Here is a 19773-nt window from a genome sequence, read left to right as displayed (position 1 = left end):
CCTATGGGAAGAGGAAGGTGAAGTTGAGGTGAGTTTACACGTATGCGAAGCTCAGGAGCCGGATGGCCCTTCAGAGTTGTTCAGAGTAGACAATGGGACAAATGGCATTGGCTATGGGAGTGCCCCTGGGAAGGGGGCAGGATCCTGGGTGAGGCAGCTCTCTTTAGTTAAGGAACTCCAGAAAAGGGTTCAGCTGAAGACTATGTTCTGGCAGAGTGCTCAGTGGTTGCAGAATAATTTCTCCTGTCCTGAAGGAGGCTCTAGATAACACACTGCAGCATCTAGCTCAACATCATATCCTTTTTCGTGTAAGTTTTATACATTTTCTTTTTTTTTAATTAACATATTATTAGCCCCAGGGGTACAGGTCTGTGAATCGCCAGGTTTACACTTCATAGCACTCACCATAGCACATACCTTCCCCAATGTCCATAGTTTTGTACATTTTCTTTCTCTTCACTAGACTGTGAGCTTCATGAAAGCAGAAACTGTGTCTTTCTTGTTCAGTGTACATTCCTAGTTCCCAGTATAATTTCTAACAGGCTTATAATATATATTAGCTGGATGGTTGATAAATGAATGAATGACTCATTTTTAGGTATGGGGAAAGGCCCAAGATGAGAGGAGAGAAAGAACTGTAAAGAGGAGAGGAATCCCCCATCTCATAGAAGGAAAGTGTTGTGAGATGTAGGAAAACTATTAAATGACTTTAAAATCCACACACAAAAAAGACAAACTAGTGACCAGAGAGAGAGTAATTCCCCACATCCATTTGAGAAACACAACTGGAAATTGTGGGAAGAACATTTATGACCTTCAAATCCAAAGAGGGACATTAAATAATTGCCTGGTGCTATGACTTCCACCCTCCTGAGATCCCAGCTCACTATCATGATTTCCTGACAGAGCCTGCATCCAAATATACCCTACTCACATTGTGTGCCTGTGGTTCCGTGATAGTCAATTAAAATGTATTTGTGGTAGATCGATAGGTAGGTATATTCAATAGATAGATAGATAGATGGATAGCTAAATCTCAGTATATCCCAGTATTTTATGCTATTGAAATATTTTGCAATGCCTTGGAGTATCTAGAAAATCAGACTATGAGACACTGTCCTAGAATTTTAACCAGACAAGCCCACGAAGGGACCCTGTTTGGCTTCGCTGTCTTTTATTCCCTGTCTTTGGTATGTTCGGTTAGTGTTAGAACATGGCTCCAGACACATTTTCTTTTTGCTTGCTCTGCTTTCCGGCCTAGACTCTTCTCCCTGAAGACTAACTCGATGAGCAAACCAGAAAGAGGCCATAAAACTGATAAAGACAGCAAAACAGCAAAAGCTCAGGGAGAGTCCCACCTCTCATAGGGCGCCCTGGGCAGATGACAGATGCCTCACCAGCCAGGATCCTGTGCCGGAAAGTGTAGCCTCCCTCTCTGTCTGAGCCTCCTGATGTGGGAGAACGGCACTGTGTCCTCCCCACAGAGGGAAGTGGATAAAATCCTTTTCTTACCTAGAATCTTCCTCTTCACAAGACTTTCTCAGGCACCAGTCTGTCTGGCTGTGTTAAGATGCAGGGTCCCCGGGTGTCCATTCCAAAGAGACCATCCTTGCTTGCACTGCCCTGAGCCCACTGTATATTGAGACCACCACTGAAAAAACGATTGTGTGCCGAGTCTCTGATTTAATATTTAGTCTTCACATGGTCCTGTGGGTAAGGTGTATTTACCTCCATTTTAGGCACAAAGGTGCTAAAATAAAGAAAGTACGCAAATTATCCAAGACTATCAGCCAACAACTGGCTGAGCTGGGATCTATTATTATTTGGTCATTTATTTAGCAACTCATTTTTGGACACCCACTTGCACCTGGCCAGGGTGCTCTGACATTCCCACAGTCTGTCTGGAGAAGGTGCCATCAGCAATGACATCACCACCTGCCTCCATCTGTAGGTATTGGCACCCGGGACCCTCCAGCTGAAACCCTTTAACAATGACCCATGAAATCCTCTGAAAGTTCTTTGGGGAAGGGGAAGTTTGAAGGATGAGAAAGGTTGGCATTCTCAGAAGTCTTTGCAGGATTGCAATCGACTGGCAGCTATCCTGCAGGCCCATGAAAACCCGACACTGGCAGATCGCAGTGTGGACCCGTGTGTGTGTGTGTGTGTGTGTGTGTGTGTGGCAGCGCGGCTGAATCTGTTTGTGCATGTGTGTATGTTGGGTTTACCTACGATGCCACAGTGGCTCTCTAACATGAAACCTGAGCATCTTAATGGCCAAATTTATTTAATCTTTTTTAGAAGCTTTCATCTATTTATTTGAGAGAGACAGAATGAACAGTAGGGGTGAGGGGCTGATGGAGGGAGGGGTGGAGAGAGAGAGAAAAGAGAGGCAGGTTCCGCCTGAGCAAGGAGCCTGATGTGGGGCTCGATCCCAGGACCCTGGGATCATGACCTGAACCGAAGACAGACGCTTAACTGACAGAACCACCCAGGGAACCCATTGATGGTTGAATTTAAAAGCCTTCTGGGGTGCTGTACTTTGTCAAATGCTTTTTCAGCATCTATGGAGAGTATCATATGGTTCTTGTTCTTTCTTTTATTAATGTGTTGTATCACATTGATTGATTTGCGGATGTTGAACCAGCCTTGCAGCCCTGGAATAAATCCCACTTGTACAGCATCCCTTCCTGATCAAAACTCTTCAAAGTGTAGGGATAGACGGCACATACCTCAATATTATCAAAGCCATCTATGAAAAACCCACCGCAAATATCATTCTCAATGGGAGAAAACTGAAGCTTTTCCGCTAAGGTCAGGAACACGGCAGGGATGTCCGTTATCACCACTGCTATTCAACATAGTACTAGAAGTCCTAGCCTCAGCAATCAGACAACAAAAGGAAATTAAAGGCATCCAAATTGGCAAAGAAGTCAAACTATCACTCTTCGCAGATGATATGATACTCTATGTGGAAAACCCAAAAGACTCCACTCCAAAACTGCTAGAACTTGTACAGGAATTCAGTAAAGTGTCAGGATATAAAATCAATGCACAGAAATCGGTTGCATTTCTCTACACCAACAACAAGACAGAAGAAAGAGAAATTAAGGAGTCCATCCCATTTACAATTGCACCCAAAACTATAAGATACCTAGGAATAAACCTAACCAAAGAGACTAAGAATCTATACTCAGAAAACTATAAAGTACTCATGAAAGAAATTGAGGAAGACACAAAGAAATGGAAAAATGTTCCATGCTCCTGGATTGGAAGAATAAATATTGTGAAAATGTCTATGCTACCTAAAGCAATCTACACATTTAATGCAATTCCTATCAAAGTACCATCCATTTTTTTCAAAGAAATGGAACAAATCATCCTAAAATTATATGGAACCAGAAAAGACCTCGAATAGCCAAAGGAATATTGAAAAAGAAAGCCAAAGTTGGTGGCATCACAATTCCGGACTTCAAGCTCTATTACAAAGCTGTCATCATCAAGACAGCATGGTACTGGCACAAAAACAGACACATAGATCAATGGAACAGAATAGAGAGCCCAGAAATGGACCCTCAACTCTATGGTCAACTCATCTTTGACAAAGCAGGGAAGAATGTCCAATGGAACAAAGACAGCCTCTTCAATAAATGGTGTTGGGAAAATTGGACAGCCACATGCAGAAAAATGAAATTGGATCATTTCCTTACACCACACACGAAAATAGACTCAAAATGGATGAAGGATCTCAATGTGAGAAAGGAATCCATCAAAATCCTCGAGGAAAACACAGGCAGCAACCTCTTCAACGTCAGCCGCAGCAACATCTTCCTAGGAACATCACCAAAGGCAAGGGAAGCAAGGGCAAAAATGAACTTTTGGGATTTTATCAGATCAAAAGCTTTTGCACAGCAAAGGAAACAGTGAACAAAACCAAAAGACAACTGACAGAATGGGAGAAGATATTTGCAAATGACATATCAGATAAAGGGCTAGTGTCCAAAATCTATAAAGAACTTAGCAAACTCAACACCCAAAGAATAAATAATCCAATCAAGAAATGGGCAGAGGACATGAACAGACATTTCTGCAAAGAAGACATCCAGATGGCCAACAGACACATGAAAAGTGCTCCATATCACTCGGCATCAGGGAAATACAAATCAAAACCACCATGAGATATCACCTCACACCAGTCAGAATGGCTAAAATTAACAAGTCAGGAAATGACAGATGCTGGCGAGGATGCGGAGAAAGGGGAACCCTCCTACACTGTTGGTGGGAATGCAAGCTGGTGCAACCACTCTGGAAAACAGCATGGAGGTTCCTCAAAATGTTGAAAATAGAACTACCCTATGACCCTGCAATTGCACTGCTGGGTATTTACCCTAAAGATACAAACATAGTGATCCGAAGGGGCACATGCACCCGAATGTTTATAGCAGCAATGTCTACAATAGCCAAACTATGGAAAGAACCTAGATGTCCATCTACAGACGAATGGATAAAGAAGATGTGGTATATATACACAATGGAATACTATGCAGCCATCAAAAGAAATGAAATCTTGCCATTTGCGACGACGTGGATGGAACTAGAGGGTATCATGCTTAGCGAAATAAGTCAATCGGAGAAAGACAACTATCATATGATCTCCCTGATATGAGGGAGAGGAGATGCAACATGGGGGGTCGAGGGGGTAGGAGAAGAGTAAATGAAACAAGATGGGATTGGGAGGGAGACAAACCATAAGTGACTCTTAATCTCACAAACAAACTGAGGGTTGATGGGGGGAGGGGGTTGGGAGAGGGGGTGGGGTTATGGATATCGGGGAGGGTATGTGCTATGGTGAGTGTTGTGAAGTGTGTAAACCTGGCGATTCGCAGACCTGTACCCCTGGGGATAAAAATATATGTTTATAAAGCTGCAAAAAAAAAAAAAAAAAAAAAGAAAGAAAGGATGAATCCCCAAGTTTTTGTAGCAACATGGACGGGACTGGAAGAGATTATGCTGAGTGAATAAGTCAAGCAGAGAGAGTCAATTATCATATGGTTTCACTTATTTGTGGAGCATAACAAATAGCATGGAGACAAAGGGAGATGGAGAGGAGAAGGGAGTTGAGGGAAATTGGAAGGGGAGGTGAACCATGAGAGACTATGGACTCTGAAAAAAACGATCTGAGAATTTGAAGGGGTGGGGGGTGGGAGGTTGGGGGCACCAGGTGGTGGGTATTGTAGAGGGCACGGATTGCATGGAGCACTGGGTGTGGTGCAAAATAATGAATACTGTTATGCTGAAAAAAATAAAAAAATTAAAAAAAAAAAAAAGCCTTCTGGGGTGCCTGCATGCTCAGTCAGTTAAGCATCTGACTTTCTGATTTTTGACCCAGGTCGTGATCTCAGGGGTTGTGAGATCGAGCCCCAGGTTGGGCTCCATGCTTAGTGGGGAGTCTGCATGAGATTCTCTCTCTCTCTCTCTCTCTGCCCCTCCTCCCTTACTACCCCCCCAACATGCACATGCATGCTCTCTCCTCTCTCTCTCTCTCAAAAAAATAAATACATCTTTAAGAAAACAAAGACTTCCGAACAAGAAAAATCTTCTCAGGACTCTACCATGCCCTGACTCTAAGCCTTTAGAAGTAAGAATCATAATAATAGCCAACACACAATGACAACTTAGTCTTCCAAGTACTGCTCTAGGCAATTTTAGGTCAAGGCAATGAGGCTTACAATTCTACTACTCCCTTTTTAGAGATGAGGACAGGGAGGAGGCCAGAGCCCATGCTCAGGGGCCCTGTATGTAAAGCTGTGAAGCTGGCATGGAATTCAGACCTTCCAGCCTCGGAGCTTGCTTTCCTAATAGCCAGCCCTCCTCACTCTGTGCGCGTCACAGAGCTACTGAAGTTGTCTTCCTTTATATGTCACAACTCAAGATTCAAGTTGATTGTGAGGGCTATGGGGGTGTTTCCCAGTTTTCATCTTCAAAAGGTCAAGGGAGTCAGAGTAACTGTGGAAGGTCACTCTGGATAAGGGGTCCAATTAGAATTTCTAGGGTTTCCTCTACCTGCTCTTTTGCTATCACCTGGAAAGGCCAGTGATGTCAGCTCCAGTGGCAGAGCTGAAGTATCCAAGAGGAGTGAGGAAACCAAGAGGAGAGATCAGAACTGGGCAAGAATGGGATATTGGGAAGGCCAGGGGAGCTGAAACCAAATGCAGACCTGATCATCCACTGGGGCAGATCAAGTCAGGTGTCAGGGGCAGGGTGGCAAGCAGGATGGGCTGCCATAGAACCAGGGCTTCTGAAGCTACCTCGTCTCCTGGCCCCACCTTCCTTTCCCTTACGGTACATGGTTGCTTCTGGAAGCTTCTTTTTGTCAGTTTGTAGGGAAAATCAAATATCAAGACAGGGCTTAAGTTGTTAAGGGAATAAAAAAGGAAAATGGAATGAAACAACTATACTTTTATTTTAGAGAAAATCACACCGAGACTTAAAAGCTTTCTTGATTTTAATAAACATGAGCACTTTTCCCAATAGATCTGCTTCATCCCCCTCACACTCATAAACTGTGAACTGCAGAAAAAGCACCCCCAGCATTGCACAAGAGGGCTCTTTGATCAGTCCTGATCAGACCCAGAGACTCCAGAGCTGGTGGGTGGGGCTTGTCTTTCAGCTCCCCACAACCCCCAACCAGTGCCCCTGTACAATGCACAGCCTGCACAACCATCCACAGTGGCCCCTCCCGGGGCTCTCGATCTCCAGCCATCTGCACAGCAAGGGAAACCACACGTCCTGCGCGTGTGGATTTATTCATCATCCCTGTATCAGTTAGGAGATGGAGCTATAGCACATTAAATATTTACAATTATCAGAGACAAGACAGTGCACAGCACTGAAGCAAGATAAGAATGCAGTTTTAAAATATTTACAATGAACACATCTTGCTCCTTCTGGTTCTTTTCTTTGGCCTGGCATTTTAGGTCTCTGATCTCTTTATTGTATTTTCTTTCGAGGCCCTCTGTAGTTTGAAATGTCTGACAGAGCCTCATAACTAAATCTTAAGAGGATGCTCATATATATGAGAGATATTGGGGAATTTTATTCATGTGCCTCCAAGCAAGGGGACTTTTCTCACCATCTTTTCAGCTGATGTGTATGTCTCCTGCTTATGCTAGGTATGCCTGAGTCAGGTTTCTGGTAGTTCTGCCATGTTTGAGTGGTCCTATTTGAACAGGGCCAGGGGAAGGAGCGGGCATGGCCTGCTTCCGCGGCTGTGCTATCCCTGAGAGCCCGTGACACTGGTTGCCCGAAAATTTAAAGTGCCTTTAGACACCAGAGTTAACAGTGTGCGTGGAATAGACTGGTTCAAGATTCCTTTCATTAGTTCAGTCCTCAAATGTTACGTATGATTATATTCGGGAGCACACCACCATCATGGCTGATGTAAATGTCCACTCCTTGAAAGATTCCGCTCTTTCCTTTTAGCTCTTCAGACAACTAATGACCAGAAACAACAGAATTTTGGCCCGAAAGGGCTATATTAGCAACCCCAGGGAGAAAAAAAAAATGTTAGAAAAGCAAAGACAGGAAGGATCATTCGGCCCTTCGTTTAACTGTAAAGAATGTGAAAGAAGCTTCGGCCATGAGCTCTTTGGCGATCCAGAGAGATGAGAGATCACCAGCATTTGGGAAGGGGTGTCAGAGCATTATCAGGGATCACAGGCATTTTATTTGATGGGTGCCACATTTGACCTTGAAGTGGTGAGGCTGGCGCTCCTCCGTGTCCTGGGGACCTCCTGCCGCCCTTGCGCCCTGGCGGTATCCGCCCCCAGGATCCGAAGGCCTCGACTCTGAGTATGAGCCTGTGCACGTTTCTGGTGTGTATTTATATCGAGGTGGCTCTGTTGCCAAGGAGCTCTGAGAGAAAGCAGAGAGGAGATAACTTCTAATCCACCTTTCTGTGATAATGTGGCGCAAAGTGAAGAGACCCAGGGCTCCATCCTCCTGGTCTGGCGTTGCCCTGGGAGGGGCAGGCCCGAGAGGTGTTTTTAGCAAACCCAGCAGACACCGGGGTAAGCTTTTGCATTGGAAATGCTCATGACCACACCAGAGTGGAACTGAACTCCGTGCGGCAAACAGAAGAGACTAGAAAGGAAGAGAAGAAAGCAAAATGTAATTTGTAAGCAGCACAAAATGGATTGGAGTGACCATTCCAGAGAGTTGGACAGCTAGAGAATGAGAATCCGGGGACGTTAGAACTGGCGAGGAGCCCAGAGGGCACTGAGCATAGAGAGAGGAAGTCCCTTGGCCGAGATCATGGGGTGGGTGGGGGGGGTGTGGAACTGGCGACAGCAGGGCTGTAGAACCGAGCTCGGGGCTCTGTGTTCCACATCCCGCATCCTTGGTGGCTCCAAAATCACAGTGAGGTGCTTTCCCTGTCGACACAGAGCTGGCACAGGGGAGCTGTCTCCTGAAGGTCCTTTCCCAGAGAGTCATCAGTTCTGCCATCAGAGGATGGGGAGAAGAGTCTGGAGCTCCCCACAGGAATAAAGTCAAAGAAGATGGAGGACAGTCTACCATATACACATGGGTGGTATATTAGGATGAAATGCGGGAGGGTGGGCCCAGCAATACAGGGGGCAGCAGACAGACCTGGCCCCGCATCCTGAGCCGGGGTGACTCACGGAGGTCCACGATGCCTCCATTTCCTGATCTCTGCAATGGGGATCAGCACACCCTCTTCACAGGCTCACAGGCTCACATAAGGAACAGGCATGAAAACCTGGATAAAAAATGTGCTTTATTTACAACAGAGAGTTTGGGCTCCTGAAGGCTTGGCCTCTGGGGACTCTTTTCATTAATAAGCACCATGTCTGGAAAGCTGGCCATTCTTTATTCCTGCCATCCTTGTTTTTTTCTACTTCCTCCAGCTGATTTCTCCATCTCGATCCTCCCCTGAGCTGGGGAAAAGGGCATAGGCTGGAGGTTCATCAAAATGCCACAGGTGCTGACTCATGAGCCCATGCAGTGCTCCTAGACAGCACCTTCTAGAATAAGCCCTTTTTATTAGGGCCGAAACAGACTGCCCTCCATGGTGGAGTGGAGAAGAGCTAGAGAGGTCCCGGCCCTTTGCCTTACATTTCTGATGCCTGTATCACTTCGTGGTACCAAACCCCTCTAGGAGAGAATGGTCTTTTCACAAAGAATTTTAATAAAAAATAAGTGGAATCAGAAAAACAATACAGAAATGACTCACAGCATAAAAGGAACCACATTAACAAGGCATCCATGACTAACTGTAGAACTGTGCTCTTTGGGACTTGTAACCCCAGCATCTGAAGTTGTCTTTCTTACCAGTATTAGGTTTATGAGGTGGTGGGTTGGATTAATCACCCAGATTAGCCCGGCCCAGCAATCCAACATAATCCTCCACAGGGCCTGAAGGGGTTGTGTTTTGTTTTGCATGGGAGATATTCCAAGAGGTTCTGGCTACAAGACACCCCTGGGGTTCTGGAATTTGTAGGATTCCTCTGGATCATCTGGCTGATGGCAGGGTCAGACTGTGGTACCAGGGGCATAGCTGTCCCATCTGCGGACTTCAGCAGCACCTTCCTGTGTGTGGACAAACTAAGGAGCCCATCACTGGGGCTCCGCTAGGCAGGGGCCCTGAAGAGCTGGCTGTGGGCCCAGTGGGCAATAGGGGTCACAACTTGGCCAGGAGGAGGGCATCACAGGAAAGAAACTGTCATTCCCTGAACACAAACAACATGGTCCTGGCTCTGAGCTTTCCTGTTCATGGAGAATGCCTTCCTGTTTGTAGCCACTTGTCTAACTGCTCCCATGCTCAAGCCCAATCAACTTTCACCTTCCCTGTGAGCCCATTCAGCTGATAAATATTTAGTGAGTGTCTACTGTGCGCCTATAAGACATTTTTAACTCATGTTGACCTGTCTTGAAGCTGTGTAAAGGCCTGGGTCTGGGTTGGTTTCCATATTCAAGGGGAGTACAGAAGGGGCCATAATGGTCCTCGGTCATTGGTCTACTAGGAACAGGACTTCAGGCAGTGGCTGAGGGACAAGAGACAAGGTATGTGATTCCCGACTCCTGCCACCTGGAGAAGAAGTGGTGAGACCAAGCAACTCGAGGTGTCAGGCTGCAGCCACGGTCTAGTGCAGGGTTGCTGCATCAAAGGGGGTTGAGCACGGAACAGGAAGCTGAGCAGGAGCTCTGTTGTATGTATGGAGCATCTCTGAGGAACTTGAAGAAGGTGTGGTCAACAAATCAGTGTTCAGAGCATGAGATCCAGGCCTGAGGTGGCAGGGCGGGTGGAGTTCCCACCAGGAGTGAGCCGGAAACAGGGCATAGCTGTGTGTGCAAGTAGAAGCATGGAGACCTTCAGCTGTAGGGTCAACTTCATCTCTGTTCACAGCCTTGTTGGTTCCTATCCTCCATCATGCCAGAGGACTGCTAGCTCTTCTCCACTCAGGACTAGCTCTGCGAAACGAATTTTCCTTGGTCTCTCCCAACCACAGGGATCTCTTCCTCTTCATATTTCCTTAAGAACTTTCTCTCTCCCTTTCTCACTTTGACCCAGCAGAATGTCCTGCCCTTTCTTCTACCCTGGCCTCCAAGCTGAAGCTCCTCAGAGGCAGGTGCTAACTAAAACACTCATTAGACCCATTTTGCACATCACACTTCACCCCAAGGTGACTCACATCAGATAAAGAACTTCCCAGCTCCTCACCACCAGCCACAACACAGTGTGGGCACCTGAGGTCCTAGCCAGCAGCAGACGCTAGCTCAGGGGTTGCTCTGTGGCCCGGAGGTTCGTAGGGCCTCTCAGCCCTAGAGCAGTGCTGGACTGAGCTCTTCCATGCAGTAGACCGGTGGGGGCCCTGCTTCTTTATCTGAGACAATACCTTTTAGTTGACTTATTTTTTAAAAAACACCATTTGCTTAATGATTTAAGAAAGTCAAAAAAGGTGAGAAAGAATTCAGAAGCGGTACGGTGGGGGAAAGAGATTCTACTTGGGAATATTGCTTACAGTTGACATTTGCTTTTCCTCCAGATTGACTCTTGACTTTGCATCCTGTCCACAGAGTGACACTCTGCCAACCAGACATTGTCACCTGCTGGGCGACTCACTCAGGGCCCCTTGGCTCTGTCTGGAAAATCTCTCCCTCTCTCCCCCATCCTTGTCTCCCATCCCCCTTCTCCCAGCCCAGAGCCTTTGTTGACGTTGACAGCTCATCCCTGGGCCATCATTCATCCTGCCCATGGCAAACTTTGGAGAAAATAAAAAACCCTGCTCCCCTAATCTCATTAGAAGGGCTGCAAATTGAATTTAGCCCCTCTCAGTGTCCCCTCAGCTGGCTGTCATTAGGAGCAGAGGCTGGGCCTTGGCTGAGACCCAAAGACCAGCTAACTGAATTTGAGATGCTGTGGTCTTGACAGGCCAAGGGAGGTAATTGAAGAGCCGTGGGGCTCCTGGTAACATTTCAGGCTGGGATTACACTGGGGATCCAAAGCCCCCATCTGCATTGGTGTCGGGGGCACTAAAGAGTCACCCGCTGGGCTTCCAGGGGTCGAATTATTGATAAAGAGATCATTCCCAGTGGAAGGTGGGGGGACAATGGTGAGGCTGCATTTGGTTATGATGCAAAGTGGGTGTTATGGGTGGGGGGAAAGGAACACCCTAGTCAGTGAGGGTCAGCAAATCACCCAAAGTTAGAAATAATTTGTGGAGAGTGTTGTCTAATGAAAAAAAAAAAAAAGACAGTCTGGAGAGACTGACAGATAAACCTAGAGACTATGAGGAAAAGAAATACTGAGTTTGAAATTGTGGGCATTATTTATGTGTTTATCTGAATTTTAATATTTTTTTTTCTTCCTGAATCATTTTAGCTCTATCTATTTATTTATTTTACCTCAATAGTAAGCCCAAAGCCAAAATATGAAAAATCATATTTTTATATAAAAGAAATATACAAAACCCCTGCATCCTCCTAATTAGGCACCTAACAGAGGTTTGGGTAGATGTGACAAACACTATCTCAGACTCCCAGGGCCTCCTTAGTTCCCAGATCTATCGCAGTGATTTCAATATAGTTGATAGTTCGCTGGCATCCTGTTTTAAAGAAAAGGAGACCGATGATAACTAGCTAGCTACTATGTGCCAGGCATGGTCTTCACAGAAACAGAACAAGATGGGCATAACAATGATTTGTATCCCCCACTTTACTGATGAGGAGACTGAGTCTTGAAAAGATTAGTCAGTCTCTTGCTCAGGGTCAAGGAGATAAGTCCTGGGACTGAGATTTAAACCCAGGATTGCCTGGCTCCCCCCACTCCAGAGGCCTTCCTGGCTTAGCACAGAGCTAGTTTTCCTACCCTGTGTCACTTTCCTGGAAGAAGCCACAGTGGTGAGGTCTGTTACTCAGAGGCTGTGAGGCTGGGAGCGCAGGCTAGGGGCCAGACAGACTCATTCCACCATGTGCTAGTCATGTGACCTTGGGCATGTCCAAAACTCTCTGTGCCCTCCTGGAAAATGGGGGCTTGCCCCCCTTGGCTTACTGTGAGGACTAAATGAGCTGCCCAGTGCCTGGCACACTGTATGTTCTCACGGTGTGATATTAAACTATAATTTAAGTTATGATTATTGTTGAGGTGGCACCATGAAGAATGTCTGTTCACTTGAAAATCTACTTGTCATCCCCCAACTATTAAGCCACAACCTCATCAGAGTCCTGTTTCCTGCCCAGCATTCCCTGACACGTGACAGGACACCTCACATTTACATTCGTGGGGCTTACCCAGAAGTGCAATTTTGGGTGAAGACTAAAAGATGAACCCAAGGTTTTTCCTATGTTGACGAGATCCATGGGTTTTTCTTCCCCAGCCTGCACTCTTTAATGTTGGGTGAGGTAAGACTTCCAGCCACAGGCTCTCCCATACCTGTTACTATCAAGCCCTCGCTCTGCATGAGGTGTTTTATACATTTTACCTCATTTAATGACCACTTTTACTCGTCTTACGGTAGGTTTCATTTCCATCTTTTAGATGAGGAAAGTGCATTTACTGTATGTTTTCCATATTCCATCATGCCTATGGTATTAACTATAGCCTTCCGGTTGATCTAAAATGGCACAGACTACTCAAATATGGGTTTTACTACCTTTGACAAGACTTGTTTCGGTAACTAAAGTCCACCCTGTCTGTTACTGTACATCCCAGAGGCACTCAGCCTTCAGATTCAATGAACCTTTGTCGAACACTTAGAGTGTGCCTGGCTCGGGGTTGACAGGTTTTTCCATATTGTCTTATTTAAGTAACCATTCATTCTATGAAGAAAGGCCTATGACTCCTATTTAGCAGATGAAAAGGTGGTTTCAAAACACTTAGGAGTGTTTTCAAGGATCACACAATTACTAAGTAGAGTGTTGGAGATGGAGGTCCGGCGTTCTCTGGCTGTATCACTCCCAGTCCTTTGAGTCACCCTGACTGAGGCCTCAGAGATAAGCCATTGCCTCTGTGCCTTGCACCAATTCCTAACCCACGGAATCATGAACTATAATAACAAAAAAGTGCCATTTTCACCTACTAACATCGTTACACAGAGAACAATCACCAGAACAATGCCTCTCAGAAGGTTCTTGTGAAAAGTATAAGCTTATACACCTGTAAAACACTCAGGGCAGTGCCTGGCACAGTCGGGATTCAACCAAAGTGAGTTGCACAAACATGTATTAAACACCAAGTCATTCTGCAGTGTGTTCTAGCTGGGATGGACACAGAGTGACTGTGACCCAAGCAGTCAGGACCTCGTGGAAATTAGGAGCAGCTAGAACCCGGTCCCACGCTTGTGGAGTGTATGAGGGATATATTTGCCTCCATTCTGGTCCCACGTGTCATCTCTGTCCCTGAGAGAAAGACAAGTCTCCAGTGTCCCGCTGCCACAGATGCCTGCCCCTACTCTGGGCAGGCCTGGAGGGGTTAAGCCCGTGGATGCAGTCCCATCACTGTGGATGAAAATCCAGCTGCTATTGATTCCTGGTAAGCATGGATGCCCTTCTCAGGTCAGAAGAGAAACCCAAACCATTGCTGAGTAAATATAGTATTCTGTTCACTACATCAATTAGGCTGACCCTAGGGGCTCTGGGAGCCCCCCTGTCCGCCATTTGCAATGACAGCTGCCATGCTAATGAATCCACATTGACATGATAATTAAACAATTACACAAAGTGGGGCTTTCCTGGTGTAGCAGCTTTAGCAGGGGTGGCCACGACTGGACGAGGCCTGGGGGGTGTTCCAGGGCCATGAGGTGATGAGCAATGCCTGGGTCATTCCCAGACTTGCCCCCAGGGGCGGTGGGCCTGGAGCATTGCAGCTGCCGGCTCTGGTGCTGGGGAGGTGGGGGGAGAGTGATGCATGGGAAGGACGAGGCCCAAGTGTGCTCATACACACTTGCTCTTTCTCTCTCTCTCTCTGTCCTCAGGAAATCCTCAGTTGGGTGAAGCCTAAAAGGAATCCCCCATCCTTTTATGGAGGGGATGGGGTACCTTGTCAACTCCAGACTGACCCAGCCCTTCCTCTCTGGAAGACTTAGAGACACCCAAGGCAGTGTTGGGCAAATGCGGACAGCAAAGGCTAGGGAGCCGTGCCTTCCTGGCCTCAGAGGGAAGAGAAGAGAGATTAGCCTCCTCACTAGCCCTGGAGAAAATACCCTTTCTGTGAGCAGATCATCACGAATGCAGAAAGCCCTGGCATCTTGGTGCCCCTGCACAGTTCACCATGACTTGAATAGACCCTAACCAGCCACAGCCTCCTCTGCGAGTATAGACTTGTGGGTCAGGCAGGCTGGGCTTGTGATCTACTCTGTAATCTTTGTAAGCCTGGGCAAATCAAAAGGTCCTTCTGGGCCTTCACTTTCTCCACTATAAAATGGGCTCATAATCACTGCCTTGCCCAACTGTACTTGAGATGAAATAAGATGGTCTATGTAAAAGGACTAATAGCATTTCTCATAGATAATAAATGAGAGAACCTTACTGATGATAATAAGATTCCCCATCAAAATGAGTTCCATCCACAAAAATGATCAAATGGATTGAAATCTAGAAGATAGGTGTCTAGAAGACAGATGAAGACCAACCTAGAAGTGCCTTGAGATGAAGAGAGTGATGCTCTTGGGGACCTCTTGCAAGTGAGGCTGTGTGTAGAGTGTGCTCAGTAGAAACGAAAAAAGAATAGCAAATGACCTATTTGGGGCAAAGAAAGAGGCAGAAGAGGAGTGTCCTGGCTCAGGACTATCGGGCATCACCCCATGAGAGGTAACTGATGAAACATTTATCCACTCATCCACCCACCCACCCATCCATCCATCCATACATACATACATCCTTCATACAAAGAAAAACACATATATTAGGGGGTTATGACAATGGAAGTGAACATAGGCCAAAACAGTGCCTGGTCTTATAAGTATCTGATCAATAAATGAATGAATGACAGAGATGCAATCCCTGTCCTCATGATACTCTGCATGGTGGAGTGTGCTGCCTCTCTTACCTTATGCCTACATCAGTTCAGGCTGGGCTGTGATTTATAGGAGGCAAAGGGACATCAGGTGTATACTTTTATAAGTGAACTACAAAGCAGGTGTAACCTGGTAAGTATGTGCTCAGATGGACATATTCAGAAGCATCAGAGTTTACCAGTGGGCAGGTGAAAAAAATTCAATGTTGGATTCAAACAGTGCCCTCCTACTGTGTTATCCACGCCTCGTGTATGTCATCCCCTGCAACTCTCTTGGTAAGTTTTATATGAGAAAAGAGACAAATCCATTCTATCATGGGAGAGGGAGAAGTAGGAGAGAAGGAGAGGAAAGGGTCAGGAAGGGCCTGGTTGGAGGATTGGGACGAGATGAGGAAGCCAGGAAAGCTAGGAGAGAAGAGGTTGTTGGTCGGCTCTAAAAGAATAAGTCACAGGTCCAGTCAAACAATGGGGTTCTCGGGTCGCCTGGCTGGCTCAGCTGAGAAAGCATGTGATTCTTGATCTCTGGGTTGTGAATTTGAACCCCACATTGGGTGTAGAGATTACTTAAAAATAAAATCTTAAGAAACTAACAAACAATGGGGTTCTGGTTTTCCCTCCCATTGTTTCTCTATTATTCATTCCTTGAATCACTCATTCAACAGATATCCATGGAGGTGCCATCTTTGTGGCAGGTTCTGATCCCAGTGCTGAGGACATAGAGGTAGGTGAACCACACCTGAAGCATAAGGTGAGTGGAGATGACCTTCCCTGATCAGCAGGCCGCAGAGGCCCAAGCCTGCACCAGTGCGGTAGGATTGCCATATGCCATCCCTGGACTGGGGCCCCCTCTGCTCACTGCTGTGGTGTCTGAATTCTAAGGCGATCTGAAGTATGAAAACACTCTCTATAAAGTAGATAAAGTGACTGAAGGGTCTTCTGCTTTACCAGAGATTTTCCTTGGGATTAGTTTAATGAGGTGCACGCATTCCTGGAGACTCTGCACACCATCTCATTTAACCATCACAGTCCTGTGACATTGGTAGCAGACAGAGGAGAAAAATGGGGCTCGGAGAGCTGACACAGCATACAAACTGCTGAGTCAGCCTCCGAACCCAGATCTTTGCTGGCCAAGACCACATTCCTGACCATTTAGTGAATAGACAAGCAAAGGGTAGCTGGCAGCTAGAGGCACAGCGGTTGGACATTTCTGCTTTAAGTTACAATTTTGGATCTGGATTGAATTCATTTGAAGTGAAAATATTTTGTTGGCTTCTAAAGAGGAAGACTACCTGGACCCCTTCATTCCTAGTAGTCACTCAACAAACATTGGCTGAAATGAATGGTGAGCCTGGAGACAGCCAGGATGGTGAAGGACATGTTTAGGTCTGGGGGCACCCAGGAACAGCAAAGTCTCCACTCGAGGTTATCGGGAACACTCTGCTGGGGACTCAGTTTTATTGGTTCCTCCGGCTCTGTGCAATCCTGGGGACTGTCAAATAAATGACAAGACTCATTTTACAAGTAGACCAGAAGTCTGCAGTGGCGAGCCCAAGCTGATTGCCTATCTTATCTTGAGTCATCAGTCTCTCATTCAGGCTTCCACAAACAAATCTGTCCTGCACTTTGGGAGCAAGGGGCTGATGGAGTGGGCATTTCCCAGGGCCCTGGTCTATCATGAGTCACTGCTGAGGGGAACTTGGCCAAGCTGAGACTGTGGCCAAAGCGACAAGAAGGCTTGAGAGTTGAGATTCTGGGGGTGGCCTCTTGGTTCTGAGAAATGATGGTGACACGACCACAGTGACAATAGTGTTGATAGATGAGACACAATTTGGGCTTATCATAGGCTAAGTTCTGTGTCATGCACTATTTCTGCATTATGCCATTTAACCTTGGCAACATTTTGGGGGGCTTAAAGAAACTGAGGTCCAGAGAGGCTAAGTAAATTTCCTGAGCTCATACATTACTGTGTGGAAGAGATGAGACTTGAAATTCAGTGTGTTGGATTCTAGAGTTTCCTACCTTCTCCTTTGGGACAGGAAATCACCTTTCTTATAAAACCAGATCACAAAGGCTTTGAGGATTAATTCCAGAAGTTTCCCCTGCATGAGAGGTGGGGAGAAAGGGAACCTGGACCCACCCTTTGCCTCTGTCTTATCTTCCCCTTGAGACCCTCTCACCCGTTTCTTCTTGCCACCCCCATGCTGCTTAGCAACAAAGACCCTGGCTGGAACTGAGAACAAACAGAGGATAGCAGAGTAGTATATAAGAAACAATGAATCAGCCAAGTTTGTATAGGACAGTACAGTATTTCCATCTTAGCAGAACTAGTTCCTCACTCCTAGGGAGCAAAGAGGTATAAAGAGACAGGGCTCTAGGACCTCACTTCACTTCAATGAGAGGTTTTTACAGTGCAGCAAAGATCCTAGGTTCTGGGGCCAGGAATTCCTGGGCTACAAACCTAACTCCATGACTTCCTGGATCCCAGATCATGAACAGAGAACCTCAACTTTCCATGGGGTTTTGCATATGAGAATATGTAAAACAGGAATTGGGGTAGTCCTTGCTTTGTGAATTATTGGAGGATTTAATGAGCCGATGTGTATGAAATGCTTTGTGGGGTGTCTGGCATAAACGTGTGCCTGATAAATCGATTCTGTGATCTGTTTGTGCAACAAATACTAGTATATATATTATATATTGGGCCTCAGCCCAAGACTTCGTTTTAACCATCTTTTCTTTTTTAAAAGATTTATGTATTTATTTGAAATTTATTTATTTGAGAGAGACAGAAAGAGAGAAGAGAGCAGGGGACAGGGATAGGGGTGGGAATGGTGTAGAGGGAGCAGGGGAGAGAGAATCCCAAGCAGACTCCACACTGAGCACCAAGTTCAATGGGGGCTTGAACTCATGACCCTGAGATCACAACTTGAGCTAAAACCAAGCCTTGATGCTTTTCTGACTGTGCCACCCAGGTACTCCCTAACCATCTTGTCTTAAGCTCCTTGGTAGGTGTTTGGTTTTCTTCTCAGAAATCTTACACATTTCTTAGAAACTTTATTACTCGTTTCTGAAGTTTTAAGTTATTTTAAATTGAAGCTTTTCCATTATAACTCCTTTAAAGCTTTCTCAACTATGAAATATTAAAAAAAAACTTTCAAAAACAAGCATCTTAACTCAAACTAAATTGGTTAACTCCAGCCCTTTCTCCATGCAGGAATATCTACTAGGCAAAAAGACCTCTCTGTCACACAAGGAAGTCATTCTCCCTCTGCAATTGAGTGAGGGGCAGCCCCCGACTTCCTTGTCCGGGAGACATGGTGCTCCCTACACAGTGCTGAGCAAAGTTGTTGTCACCCTGAAGTTCCTCATCCTCAGTGAAGACCCAATCCTACATACACACAAACACAGGTACCTACCTTAGACATACAAGCTGGTAAAATACTGATCTCTGCCCTATATGCTTCTTTTTTAAAAATAGGGGAAAAATGCATTGGTATCAATAAACATCAATATTGAATCGTTTTCCATTTCTAGGGTGCACCAATGTTTATTCAGATAAAAATATGCTAATGTTTTTTAATTGTTTTTGATTTGTCTGCATTAAAAACTTATCTTTGAGGGGCGCCTGGGTGGCTCGGTGGGTTAAAGCCTCTGCCTTCGGCTCAGGTCATGATCCCAGGGTCCTGGCATCGAGCCCCACATCAGGCTCTCTGCTCAGCGGGGAGCCTGCTTCCTCCTCTCTCTCTCTCTCTGCCTGCCTCTCCGTCTGCTTGTGATCTCTGTCTGTCAAATAAATAAATAAATAAATCTTTTAAAAAATATATCTTTGAAGGTTGTATATATATAAATATAATTTCTCATTCCCATTTCCCTATATATAAATATAATATCTTTTCATTATATTTATGTTGTATTTCTCCATACAAAATATTTTCATTCAAGGCAGTGAAATTTATCAGACTTCAAAAAATCGTTTCTGCTTTATTTTTATTTAAGAAATTCTTTTCTATAACTATGTCAAAATTTTTTCTTTTTTTTCTTTTTCTAAGTGATTTACTTTTAGGGCACCTGGCGGGGGCTCATTTGGTTAAGTGTCCAACTCCTGGTTACAGCTCAGGTCACGATCTCAGGGTCCTGAGATCAAGCCTTGTGTCAGGCGCCCCACATAGCAGGGAATCTGTATCCTCTCTTTCTCTCTGCCCCTCTCCCTGCTTGTATGCACTCTCTCTCTCTCTCTCTCTTGC

At 45.7% G+C, this 19773-nt stretch overlaps 1 long non-coding RNA gene across 1 annotated transcript; it reads left to right on the top strand.

Moving 5' to 3' along the window:
- The first annotated feature begins 15759 nt into the window (after positions 1-15759).
- LOC125081202 (uncharacterized) lies at positions 15760-19011 on the top strand. Its single transcript, XR_007121609.1, has 3 exons — positions 15760-15805; positions 16192-16277; positions 18744-19011. It is a non-coding gene; the product is annotated as an uncharacterized LOC125081202 (long non-coding RNA).
- The last annotated feature ends 762 nt before the right edge of the window (positions 19012-19773 follow it).

Source organism: Lutra lutra, chromosome 11 (genome assembly GCF_902655055.1).
Source record: "Lutra lutra chromosome 11, mLutLut1.2, whole genome shotgun sequence".
Classification (NCBI taxonomy): Eukaryota; Metazoa; Chordata; class Mammalia; order Carnivora; family Mustelidae; genus Lutra; species Lutra lutra.
This window is presented reverse-complemented; position numbering and strand designations above follow the sequence as displayed.